The sequence below is a fragment of the Nothoprocta perdicaria genome, unplaced genomic scaffold (genome assembly GCF_003342845.1).
Source record: "Nothoprocta perdicaria isolate Ctin4 unplaced genomic scaffold, notPer1 scaffold_61, whole genome shotgun sequence".
Taxonomy (NCBI): Eukaryota; Metazoa; Chordata; class Aves; order Tinamiformes; family Tinamidae; genus Nothoprocta; species Nothoprocta perdicaria.
Window position 1 is genome coordinate 1,952,417 of NW_020455877.1, and position 12,344 is coordinate 1,964,760.

At 32.5% G+C, this 12,344-nt stretch overlaps 1 long non-coding RNA gene across 1 annotated transcript; it reads right to left on the reverse strand.

Annotated features, from left to right (window-relative positions):
* Positions 1–9,620: 9,620 nt before the first annotated feature.
* Positions 9,621–12,146, reverse strand: LOC112956213. Its single transcript, XR_003251006.1, has 2 exons — positions 12,081–12,146; positions 9,621–9,733 (listed from the first exon to the last, which is right to left on the reverse strand). It is a non-coding gene; the product is annotated as an uncharacterized LOC112956213 (long non-coding RNA).
* Between the last annotated feature and the right edge of the window lie 198 nt (positions 12,147–12,344).

A 12,344-nucleotide genomic window follows, 5' to 3' on the forward strand; every position in this document is an offset into this window, starting at 1 on the left:
AAAACAGTAATTATGTTTTAGGCCACAGGCACCAAGGACTGTCCAGAGTAAACAAGAACAAATACTTTTTGGCATGGATCCTGCCAAATGGAAGCCACAGATCACTTTTTTTGAGTAATATATGTAGCAATATAGATATGACCTTTATTTCATTAATTATGATGAAAGCAGAGGATGACCTGTAAAACTTACATATTTATGGTAGGAATCAGTTCAAGTGTATGGCAGCTGAATATAAATGTTTGTATGATGGATATATATGGCAAATCCTGTTATATTCAGCAGAGATATAGCCAACATAGTGAGTATATCTTGTTTGACAAGCTGGCAGGTGTCTGCTTTCAGGTGATGCAACTAAATCCTATTAATATCTGCTAAATAGTTAAAGGAAAATGACTCCAATATTTCCCATCTTCCCCTGCCATGGGCAGCAGTACTGAGAAAAACACACTGTATTTCGCTTTCCACCTCAGGCTGAGCCATCAGTGTCAGTAACTTTCAAATATTTGAGCAATGGCCTATACAAGATCCTTATAAGCAGTGCTCAGTTCACAAAGCACAGAAAAAGGACAGCACAATTCCATCTATATGTCTCTGTTTTTATACAAGGAAATAATATCCATGCCCATTTGATTCTCCCAATAACATTTCAAAAACATTTCCCATAAGTGCAGAAAGGATTGCACATTTTGTGCTGTAGACAAATATTCAGCAGTCTAGGAAATGAGAAATTCAGCTCATTTTCTGTAAATCTTCAAAATTCAAAACTGTTGTTTAAATAAATGCCAGAGAGCTGAATGCTTCAGCAACTCATTAGAAAAAATCTTGTGTTGATGGTAAATTTCTCTTCTGTTGAAGCTAAATCTCTCTTCTGTTGATGGCCCTGAAATACATATTGGTTACAAATACGCCTTATTTTTTTAAAGCAGTGCTTTATGATCCAGAGAAACCCATGTCTCTATGTTCTGATATCTCACAACCTAGTTACAGAAATATGGATTGTGTTAGATTGAAGATTTTGTTGTGACCTTCTAACCTTAGGCAAGCAAGACATTTTTTTCTTTTCAATGATAATTATGAGAAACACATCGTTCATGTGCACTTTCTTCCGACATTAGCTACAAAAGGAAAAGTGATGTTTCAAATATGGAATATATCTGAAAAACAAGTTAAACCAAGCAACTGAAGTCATATAAAATCTTTGCTTTGCTTTGCAGTTTATCTTTAACAAAATAAAGAAAAAAATAATCTAAAAGTGTGTTGTATAGGAAGTAAAAGTGGTAATTTATCTTGTTATTAAATTTGTTTGTTGTTAAGAAATAGTAATTGCCTTTCAAAATAACAATTATACTTTTTATATAGTATGTAAGAGTAATTATTCTCTATTTATTTCCTAGAAAAGTAATGTGATGGTACAGAATTCTTAGTATCTCAGTACCTCAGAAGCTAGCTGAAAAGAAAGTAGGAAACAAGTATTGTGATTTTAAATTGGTGATAACATTTTGGTAGATTTAACTACATATAACATCAACAGGATTTGATATTCTGTTTTTCTGTCCAAGTTTGAATTGGTGGACTCACTGGAAAACATGAGGGTCTATTTTTATTTGTCTGTGTAATAATCATGAAGAGTTCCCTCTTCTATGGAGAAATCAATCAGGCTTTTATTCCAGACCTATTTCTTGTTCGAAATACAGTATTAAAGATTCAAAAAGCATGAGCTGATTAAATCTTAAAATTAAATCCAAAATTTTTGCCCATTTCCAATTTCAGATCAGCTTAGTTTTAGGTGCTGCAGCATAGTTTCACAGCTCTTTTTAGCCATAAATCTTTTTCTTTTCTAGTTGCTGTATATAACTGGTAAAATCACCTCATGTGAAACTGGTTTATAATCAAAATGGAGAACAAGCAGAGCTGAATCAAGCCTCTGCTTAAGGTGTTAATTCTAGTACTGGTATTAAAGTCATAAAATCACTTTTGATCCTTAATGCATTTCACATGTTAAGGAATCTATCTGTCCTTTAATAAGCTACTTCATAGATTCATTAATTTACTTTGCTTTTTAATGCATATAGCTAATTCATATTTTGAATCTCTGGTCATGCTTCAGTCATTTCTCTTGCTAAATTTTGTGCCTGTACTTTGCTGCGTCACTAATAGCATTCTCTTGCCTCCATAGAAAGAGCAAATATAATGCAATAGAGCTAGAATTAATCCAACCCACTGTTAAGCCCATAACAATGACAAAGCACTAATGTCTGAAGCATTTTATAAAAGTTGGTATGCCATATTTAAAGTTAAGCAAAAAATAGTTCAATTAATGTTTTGTCATATTTGTCTTTATTTTTCTGGAGACTTAATACAACAATGTGGATCGGGGGACCTGTTTTCTAGAGCTGCATATTTTATTTTTAAGTGCTCTTTAAGAAATGTAAAAATTTGTTAGAAAGTATTATTATATATTTTCACGAAGTGAAAAAGTGCTCCAAAATTAATAAATAAGTTCTACTTCTATTCTCAGTTTTCTATATGTATTAGCTAATGTCTTGTATGAGAAAGGAGATTTTAAAATGCTCACAGGAACCTTAAAGTTTTACAAGACCAAAAGCGGCACACACAGAAGTACTCAGAAGGTCCAGACACTACAAAACGTGGGAAGTGACTGTCAAACCCTCAAAATATGCCACGGCTGGGATTTGTCCTTCGCTTGCTTTCCATCCCTGAATTTAAAAGGATTAACAAGAAGTGGATGATGGAAAACTACAGAGGTGTAAGACCCTAAGAAGCAGGACTCTGGGCACCTTTCCAGTCATTAAAATAGATTTAAGCAGGAGTAGGGCCTTGTAATAGTCAATGAAGATAGTGAAGTTTATAGAATAGTGTCATTTTTTGAAGGAGAGAATTAAAATGAAGGTTACCTTTAAAGTATTTATTTAGGTCATATTCCTTCTAGTTTTTCTCTTTCTAAAAGATTCACGAAACAGAAACTATTGTTAGCATCAGGCTCTTTCATATGAAATAAATTTGCTAAGGATAGGGCAGCATAGTTAATAGATACTTTTAGATACCCAGATTTCAATAGCAAACAATATAATTTGTGACCTTGCTTATTCAAATTGAACTTTAAAATAAAAACTACAGCAAAATATCCAAGGTAACCTTTCTAAGCAGTCTTCTCATGTCATCAAAGCTACAGTCTCCACTGATATGTCTATGCTCTATGCTGAAGGAAGACCCAAGGTTATACTGATGTCCAAAATCACCTGCCATAGAGAAGGCCATACAGACTCTGAAGATCAGCTCATGGATTTGTTAGATGTTGCCCATATTTTTTCACTTGCTAGTATTATGTTCAGGAAAAGTGTATAAGAAAACACACAGTTCTGCTTTTTCCTCTTTAGAATACGACACAGGTTCTAGTTAATTCTTTTGTAAATTTAACAAAAATGCATTTCCTCTTTCCCATCACCTATTTAAGGCTACTTTATTCCTGCATAATTTCCATCATAAGTACTAATACATTATATTTTTATCATATAACAATTTTTTAAAACAAGAACTTCACTTTCTAAGGAGAGTATCTTTCTTTCCTACAAGGCAAACTTTTCCACAAAACAATAAATTTTAATTTATCTTCCCACCCAATTTGCCAAAGATTCTGTGGAAATAGTCTTTTCTGCCCATGCTAAAAATTGATGGTTTAGATGTCTTCTAGGCTATTATCCAAAACTGTGTTTGTACTTTCCTGTAAAAAAAATCACAATAAGAATATTCCAGAAATATAAAGTGTCACAAAATCTAATTATTTAGTGAAGTGCAAAAATGCTTTTCAATTTTCAATTATAAATTTACTAATACTAGTAATTTGAAGACTGTGATACATCCTCAAATTGTTCCATTCAATGACCTGAATTTCTTGCCTGGTCCATCTATAGCTTTGATATTAAATTTTCTTTTTTTGGTTTTGCCATACAGTACATCTTTTATAGGAAAGTTTCTTATCAAGTTATCAATTGAATGCATAGAATTAAACCAATGACAGAGCTCTCTTGATCGGACTAAACATTTCACAAGATCAAAAATAAATATTTTAGAATGTAATAAATCTAAAGCTGTGGACATATTTGCTTTTGTGTTTAGTGAATGATTGTTTGAGACTGTACATTCTTAAGACAGTCATTCTTTTGTTTAGTGAAGACTATCCCGAAGCAATTGTTCTGAAAAATACATTATTCAGAGACAGGGATTAGCATTTTTCATAAAATAAACTAACTGATGTGTGGAAAACTATCTACTCAGGTTTTATGTATTTTTTTAATATAATTAAACACTTCAGTTTATAATTCTATTATAGATATATACTTTCCCAAGTTGCCAAACTATTTCTGTAACCCAGATGTAAATCTGAAAGAGAAACAGATACTTGTGTATTCTTGATCACTTTTAACACAAGATTGATATGAAAGAAGTTTTAATCAATCAATCAACCATAGTAACTGTAACAACTGAGTCAATAAAAATGAATTAATTAATCATGATATTAAATTAAAGCTCCAAATCAGTCCAATGATGATATTAAAGGAGAATCTTACATGTGTCATGTACAGCGTTAAGTAAATGAGTAAGTAAGGTGGTAGTGTCCGCTTTGGCTTCACAGCCCATGTACAGGATCATGATTGAAGCAGTAAGATGAATTCATTGATTCTGTAGAATATAAGAAGCAAATTATCATCTCATTCTTGGTCCTTAAAGTAGAAACTAAATTTACTTGTAATTTCTTTCCATCCAATGCCTCTATATTTCACTACCTGTTTTTGATTCTGCAATAATCTATTGCTCTTATTTCCTCATGAAGCATTCAGTGGTTTTGATGGTATTCATCAAGTACTAGATTTAGAATTAAGAAAAAAGATGGAATATTTTAAAACTTCAGAAAAATTACATCTATATTTATCACTGAAATGTATACATTTGTGCTTACATTGTAAAGAAAAATGCAATAGCCCTCAATCACAGAATCACAGAATATTCAGGGTTGGAAGGGACCTTTAGAGATCATTTAGTCCAACCCTCCTGCTCAAGCAGGCACACCTAGAGCATGTGGCACAGAATCGATATGATAATAATGTAAGAAAAAATAATCAGGAAAAATAATGTATATTTCAGCTTACTTTTTCTTCATAATACTTGCCAAAAAGTGAACACTCTGACTGAGGGCAAGAGGTAGAACTCTCTTTTTTTTCATATCACTCTAGTCAAATCATGCTGGCATCTTCATCTACAAATCCGCCTTCAGGACATAGGCTGATGAATCTTTCTCAACATAGGGCTTCTGCTTTTATTTCATATTACTAGAACTGTGTCAATTTTTCATAAATCTTCTGAGATATTCAGAAACATAAAAAAGTGTCACCTTTACAAGTACCTCATAAGAGATGATTCTAACCTGTTTGTGCAAACTGTGGACAGTTCAGACCACTTAGAGCACCCACACAGATAGAAGCGTACTTCATCTAACCTTTGTTGTCCATTTGTTTCTAATAGTAAAAAATAGATAAAATTAACTAAATTAACCCTTGTTTTGTTATCATCTGTTTCTTTTATTTTCTTTGATTTTATTTCCCTCTACTAAAGCCCTAAATGAGTTTGAGTGTAGGAAAAGGGGGGCAATAAATTAGTTGGAGTCTGTTTACTTACTGTGACTTTTCAGTGTCTCATATAATTTTCATTTACCTAATAATTCAACATTTAAATGTTTCTTTATTCTCTCTGATGACTCCTAAACACAGTTTACAGACACTGAATAATAACACTGCATTAATAACACTTAAAAATATGTGTATTGTAGATTTTTTTTTTTTTTTAGTGAAAGAGCTTTGTTCTGCCTGAAACCTGCCCAAAAATGTATCAGTTTTGAAACTCATCTCTTAGAACAGTGAGTTCCAAACTGCAGACAAATGAATTGTGAATCATGGGCACAACCAAAATTAAATATTAATGCACCTGAATGACAATATTTTTTGGCTTCAATCTAGGAATACCAATAATCCAAAATGCATTTGAAAATCAGTGTTTACCAGCTGTCTGAACTGCTGCATTCAGTAGAAATCGGATAAAAGACTGTCCCCTCTTATCCTTGGACAAAATAGAGATTATATTTTCAGATGCAATCAAAGACCCACAGATGGGCTGGTGTCACTTCTACTTATTTGCCCTCAATGAGATTCATCCTACCCAGCTTCATAGCTTGCATTTGTCTAAATTAGGCACTATTTTCACATTGTATTTCCCTATAGGATAAATCTGTGATCTTTGAGACAAATATTAAATGTGATCAATTTCCTACTGAGGAACTTATTTTATTGCCTTGACTATAAAGTTTTTACCAACTTAGATCTAAATATTTAACTTGAAAAATCCTAAGTCAGAGCAGATGAATTCTGCTGCTTCTCTTTTCTAGTGATTTTTTTTCGCTATTCAGGAATATATTGAAACCCTAATAAGTATTATGTAGAACTTTTAGATTCAGAAAAGCCAACTTTTCTCAATAGCATGTTAGCTATGTGCAATAGTCTGAGCTGTTTGAGCTGTTGTCTCAGAGTTACTGGAATGATTTGGATGAAAAGTAGCAGTAAACCAGTAGAGCTTTTAGCTTCCAAAGACTATATTAAAATAGTCTGGATGGATTCATTAAGAATAATCCAGTAATTCAATGAGAACAGCAACCATACAATACAGAGATGAATGTGCACCAAAGTAAAATATAAAAATAAAATAAAATAAAATAAAATAAAATAAAATAAAATAAAATAAAATAAAATAAAATAAAATAAAATAAAATAAAATAGCATTAAAAATAAAATTATAACAAATAACTTTTTTTTTTTTTTTTAAAGGGAAGCTGTGCTATTTCAGTATATCATTAAAAAATTGTCACAACATATTTGGAAAAATAGAATACATTCTGAAATAATTACTCTCTCCTTTTTTTGTTTAAATTCCTACTGTCCAAAGAGAAAATTTGGATAATCAAGACTTTCATGTATGCCAGGTTTTGGCTGCAATCTAAAGGAGAAAAAAATACAATATTAATTTATTAAATGACTTTTTGGGAAAGTTTAGATAATTCTGTACAGTGAGAAAAAAGAGACAATTATTCTCTTTATTCATTTTGTGATACTTGATTACATTTTAATATAACCATTGATATCTGCCTACTATTTATGTAAAAGAGTAAAAATACTCCAAAATAGAGAAATACAAAAAAAAAAAAAAAAAAAAAAAGTTAATAATGTCACATTAACTCTAGAGATAAGAGACATCATATTCAATTAACAGATGAAATCTACTGCAATGGGGCAATTGTAGATTTTGGCAATGCTAAGGGTAGTGCCCAATCTCTCTCCAACCCACAAGCCTTTGAAAGTGAACAGAATGTCTTGACATCTTGCTCAAATGGTCCAAGATACAACAAGTTTGTGAGGCCTGTCTGCTGCTCTATACACTTGCTTTCCGTGTCATATCAAATCAAAACCACTTGATCTTTATCTTCCTGTTTCTCTGAAATATCTTTTTAAAAGTTTTGGAAGTGAAAACTGCAAGAAGTTAATTAATTTATCTGGAAAATAGAACTCAGATTGATATGAATAGTTGATTTCTGTGGTATAGAAAATATCTTCCAATATACACTGATTGTACATTGAGTGAATGAGTATTACATTCCTTCATCCTTCTCTCTGTTGTTACTACTGTCATGCCCAGACAACACAAACACACACGCAGACAGAGCATCCCCTGACTCCTGCATCAAGGGTAAGGCACATATCTCCAACATTGCTGAAACACAGAATGTGTATGTCATATACTTATGAATAGATACATATATCTACATATCCATATACACTGTTTATATGAACATACATATTCTTATGTTCAGACTTCTATGTGTATAAAACACACTGTAACAAACACAAAGCAGAGGAATCATATCTCATCTTTTCTTCCAGGAGAGAATAAGCAACATATGACATATATTAACAACATAAGTTAATGTACTAGTGGAAGATGCTGGTGAATGCTACAAAAAATCTGAAATGAAAAAGATAATAAAGAGAATCTGTTTCTAGGAACATTTTTGGAAGTTCATGAAATAAAAACACTGAGTCCATAAACACTGCCAAATAGTACACCATATGGCTGTAAAATATAAAAATGCTCTAGTCAATTTTTAAATGTTACTGAAAGGAGCAAATACTATAGACTATTTACATTGCTGGGTCTTGAATGAAAGAATGTGCTGGCACTGCTTCTGGAAGCTGAAGTACTGCACCTTTACAAGTCTTCTAATAACTTAACTGGCTGAACATCACACAAATAATAAATAGGAATATTTGTGTGTATCCTACATAGCCAGGTTTTAAAGATGCTGAGAGAGTTGCCAGCTGGATCAAAAGAGATAAAAAAAAAAAAAAAAGTCAAGACAGTATTCTTGTGAAATCTATCCATGATATCTCAGGAAAAGAGAGATAGAGAAAATACATGCAAAGATATTGCAATAGGAAGGAATGACGGTGAGATACCTTGTGTTAAGAAAAATAAAATAGCATGCATGTGAGTCCTGGGTTTGAGATGAGAAAGTAGAGAAAGCTAAGGACACTAGTGCAAATCAGAAAAATAGCAGACTGAAAAAAGGCATCACTGAAAGAGAAATTATTGAAGATGTCTAATCCATGCTAAATTACACCAAGCTGGGCATTAACTCAACTATTGCTACTTAAAATTAACTCAACTATTGCTACTTTTTTTTAAAAAATAGAAGAGATATACAATGCCTAGAGAATGTAAAATTGATTAAATATGTACAATAGACTCTGCTTTCCTATTTCTTATTATTACATTAATGAAGTATTTGTAAAAAAAAAAAAAAAAAAATAGTGCAGGTTTTCATTCTTATGCTTACTATGTCATGACTATTTCCCATTTTATCATAGAAAGCCCCATGACATTTAGATCCGGCTATTTCTTGGGTTATTTTTCATCATTTGTGTCATGCCTTAACTTGAAACACATAAGTAAACCCAACGCAATATTTCACAGGACTTAAAAAGTTAATTGTCCTGCACATTCTCTTTGCAATAAATTTTCATTTAAAGGAAGAGCTGCCTACTGTATCCCTTAGCATGTGACAGCCAACTTGGCGGCAGTAGGAAACTCAAACTGCAGCAGCAGTAAGCAGTTTAAGAACATACATTCCTTTACATGCAGTCCTTTACCTAACCACAGTTGTCTAAATAATAACCTGTTCACATTGTCACATCTGTGAACTCTTTCTGAGGGCTTTTAATGTAGTCAGATGCTTATATCTCTTGTCAGTACAGATACCTAAGAAGGTAGATCGCCAGCTGCCATGACCACTTGTTGCTCAAATGTTAACTCAGATATTCTTGGTGCCTGACTAAGCTACACACAATACATTGTAAAGACTTAAAAAGTGAAATTATAACTTTCTAATCCTCTTTTTTTTTATTTTTTTATTTTGGTAAAATACTCAGATAAGTCTATTGAGCCACTCTGTCTCTTGAGCTTCATAAAACCTGCTTTGAGTAATAAAGAATTTCGTATGTTGCAATACAGTATGGAAATATCCAAGACACTTCAAATTCTTGATGAAAATCCATCATCTTGAGCTGATCTTCTTAGTTGTTTCTCAACATATGCAATCTTCTCTGAGGATCTACCCAGAGAAAACAACAGAAATTAGCTTTACTCACATTTTTTCCTTTGACTGCTTTACCATTTTACCACAGAAGATTCTTCTTAACAAGTGAATATGCTTTGAATATTTTTCTTCTCACTAATTTAATTGTAAATTTTCTCAGCTTTCCTGTTGCTTCTGAAAGCTATTGGCAGTTTCTATTATAACACAGTTTTAAACAAGTAACACAATAGCTTTGTTAGATAGATAGTGCTTTGCTAATGTATATCAAAAGAGTTAGGTAACTGGATTTCCTATGTATAAAGAGCATATGGTCCCTCAAAAATCCAAAGGCAGTTCTCCGAAAAATGAATTTTTATCCATGTCTTTCTACTACCAGTCATATTCACATTAAAATCAGTCACTTATATTTCTGATCATCCATCCCTTATCTGTCTTTCGAAAGCAAACAACTCTGAATCCCTACCACCCCATAATTAGTCACTTTTAATATATTAAGTTATTCTTAATAGAATGCATATTTCTTCTAATATTCCAGACCTCCTCCCTGATGTTGATGATGAAATTCTTGCATGTACTTCATATGTTTCTAGCTTACATAAGTACCTTTCATGACCTTCTTTTACGTTTAACACCTGGTTTGTTACAGAGGTACGCAGGTGTATTTTAGAGCTTATTTAGCTTTTCTAGTCTTCATACTATTCAGTGCCAGCTAAATATAGCAATGTTTATATGTTTGACAGCAGTTTGTGTGATGGCATCATGTGGGAGACTTTAGCCAGAACTTCAATTAACCTATATCAGGAGCCATCTTGAAGCTCTCACTGACTGAATAAGGCTTTATTTCAGTTAATAATGGACTCAATCTCTCATTTCTAAACTAAAGGAAAAATCTAAATTAAAATGTTTATCTTGATTTTCTGTCTTTATGTTCCTCTCTGTACAAACACATTTTTCTCTTTCACTGCAGAATTCCACTTTACTCTTTTCCCCAATGGTTAGTGGTCTGCAGGTCAGTGGAGGCTGGCCAGTCCATAGAATTTTTCTCTGTGTATTTTCCTCTACATCAGGACATGGGTCATGTCTTCCAGCAGCCTTCACTATAGTTTGTCTTCTAAGTCATCCAACTCTGTGTCTTGCACAGATGTTGAATTGTAACAGTTCCAAGAAGTGCACAAATATACACAGTTTGCAAAGAAATATATGACTGTATTTGCTCTTTCTCAAATAGTATGTTGACTTTTTACTACAGACATGTACTAGTTAGTTTCCTTGCTGTTTTCAAGTATTCACCACATGACATTTGTTTTCCATGATGCAAAATTTTTGTGAAAGCAACAACAAAAAGCTGTATGTTACATCATCCAGAGGTATTGAAGTGAGAACTGTTGACTGAAGTCATAATTTTTTTGGAATTTTTAGCATTTACACTGTAAAATATCTGGGCTACAGCTACCCTATAGATGTACGATATTCAGTTGGTTGTGGAAGTGGTTGATATGTTTTAGTCTTCATTTCCATCATGAAGAAACAAGTTTTATAATTATTAACTTTATTGACAAGAATCTGCAAAAACAAACTAGTTAACTGACTGGTTATCTACTCTTTGGCCTTATCCTGTTTTATGGATAATCAGAATCTCCTTTATTTTTCTCTTTTTAATACATAAGGAGCAGCTTCACTTATAAAAATTCCAGTAGAATTCCTTGTAGGTATTCCTATAGATGATTTCCTGTGGGATTTACCAGAATAATCTTCTTGACTGTAGATTGGCTACAGTACTAGCCAATCTTCTTGACGTATATATGGAGTCCTGAAAAACTAAGGACCAGAATGAAGAGAATGAGTATGAGATATGTAGTTGAGTTTGTCAAATTGCAGGTGAGCTCCACTACAGATTTGCTGTTCTGATCTCTGTCATTTTTTATTCTGCATATGAAAAACTTTTTCCAGATGATGGCTCATCAAAACTAGTAAGTCCCCAAAAAGTTTTGTCTTTGCTAAATCAGAATTTTCCCAAAAAAAACTGTTTATGATAATGAGAGAGAGAGAGAGAGAGCGAAGGAAAGGAAGAAAGGAAGAAAGGAAGAAAGGAAGAAAGAAAGGAAGAAAGATCCCAGACAGCTATGAGTCTTATCCAGGTTTTGCTCTCCAAACTACATCCTCTATTTGTTTCCAGGCTAGAATGCACTTCACAAAATAATATGATTTATATCAGTATACCCAATGTAAGTATGATATGTCTATTGACCAACATCAAGGAACTGCAAGCACAGGTTAATAAAAACAAGAAAATCATCTCTATTGCTCTGCAAACAACATGGTTATTAATTTAACATTCAAGAAAAAAAATATATGCACATACCAGATGTTCTTTGAACTACAGATCTTGACTTTGCTGATCAATAACGTGTTTTTTTCCCATTTCACAGGACTGATGCTGGATTTTCCCCTACTTTCAATTAGTTATTTAAAAAAACGAAGGCAGCATCAGTTCAATAGAAATCTCATCAAATCCAAGATGAAAATACTATAAGAAAGAAAGAAAGAAAGAAAGAAAGAAAGAAAGAAAGAAAGAAAGAAAGAAAGAAAGAAAGAAAGAAAGAAAGAAAGAAAGAAAGAAAGAAAG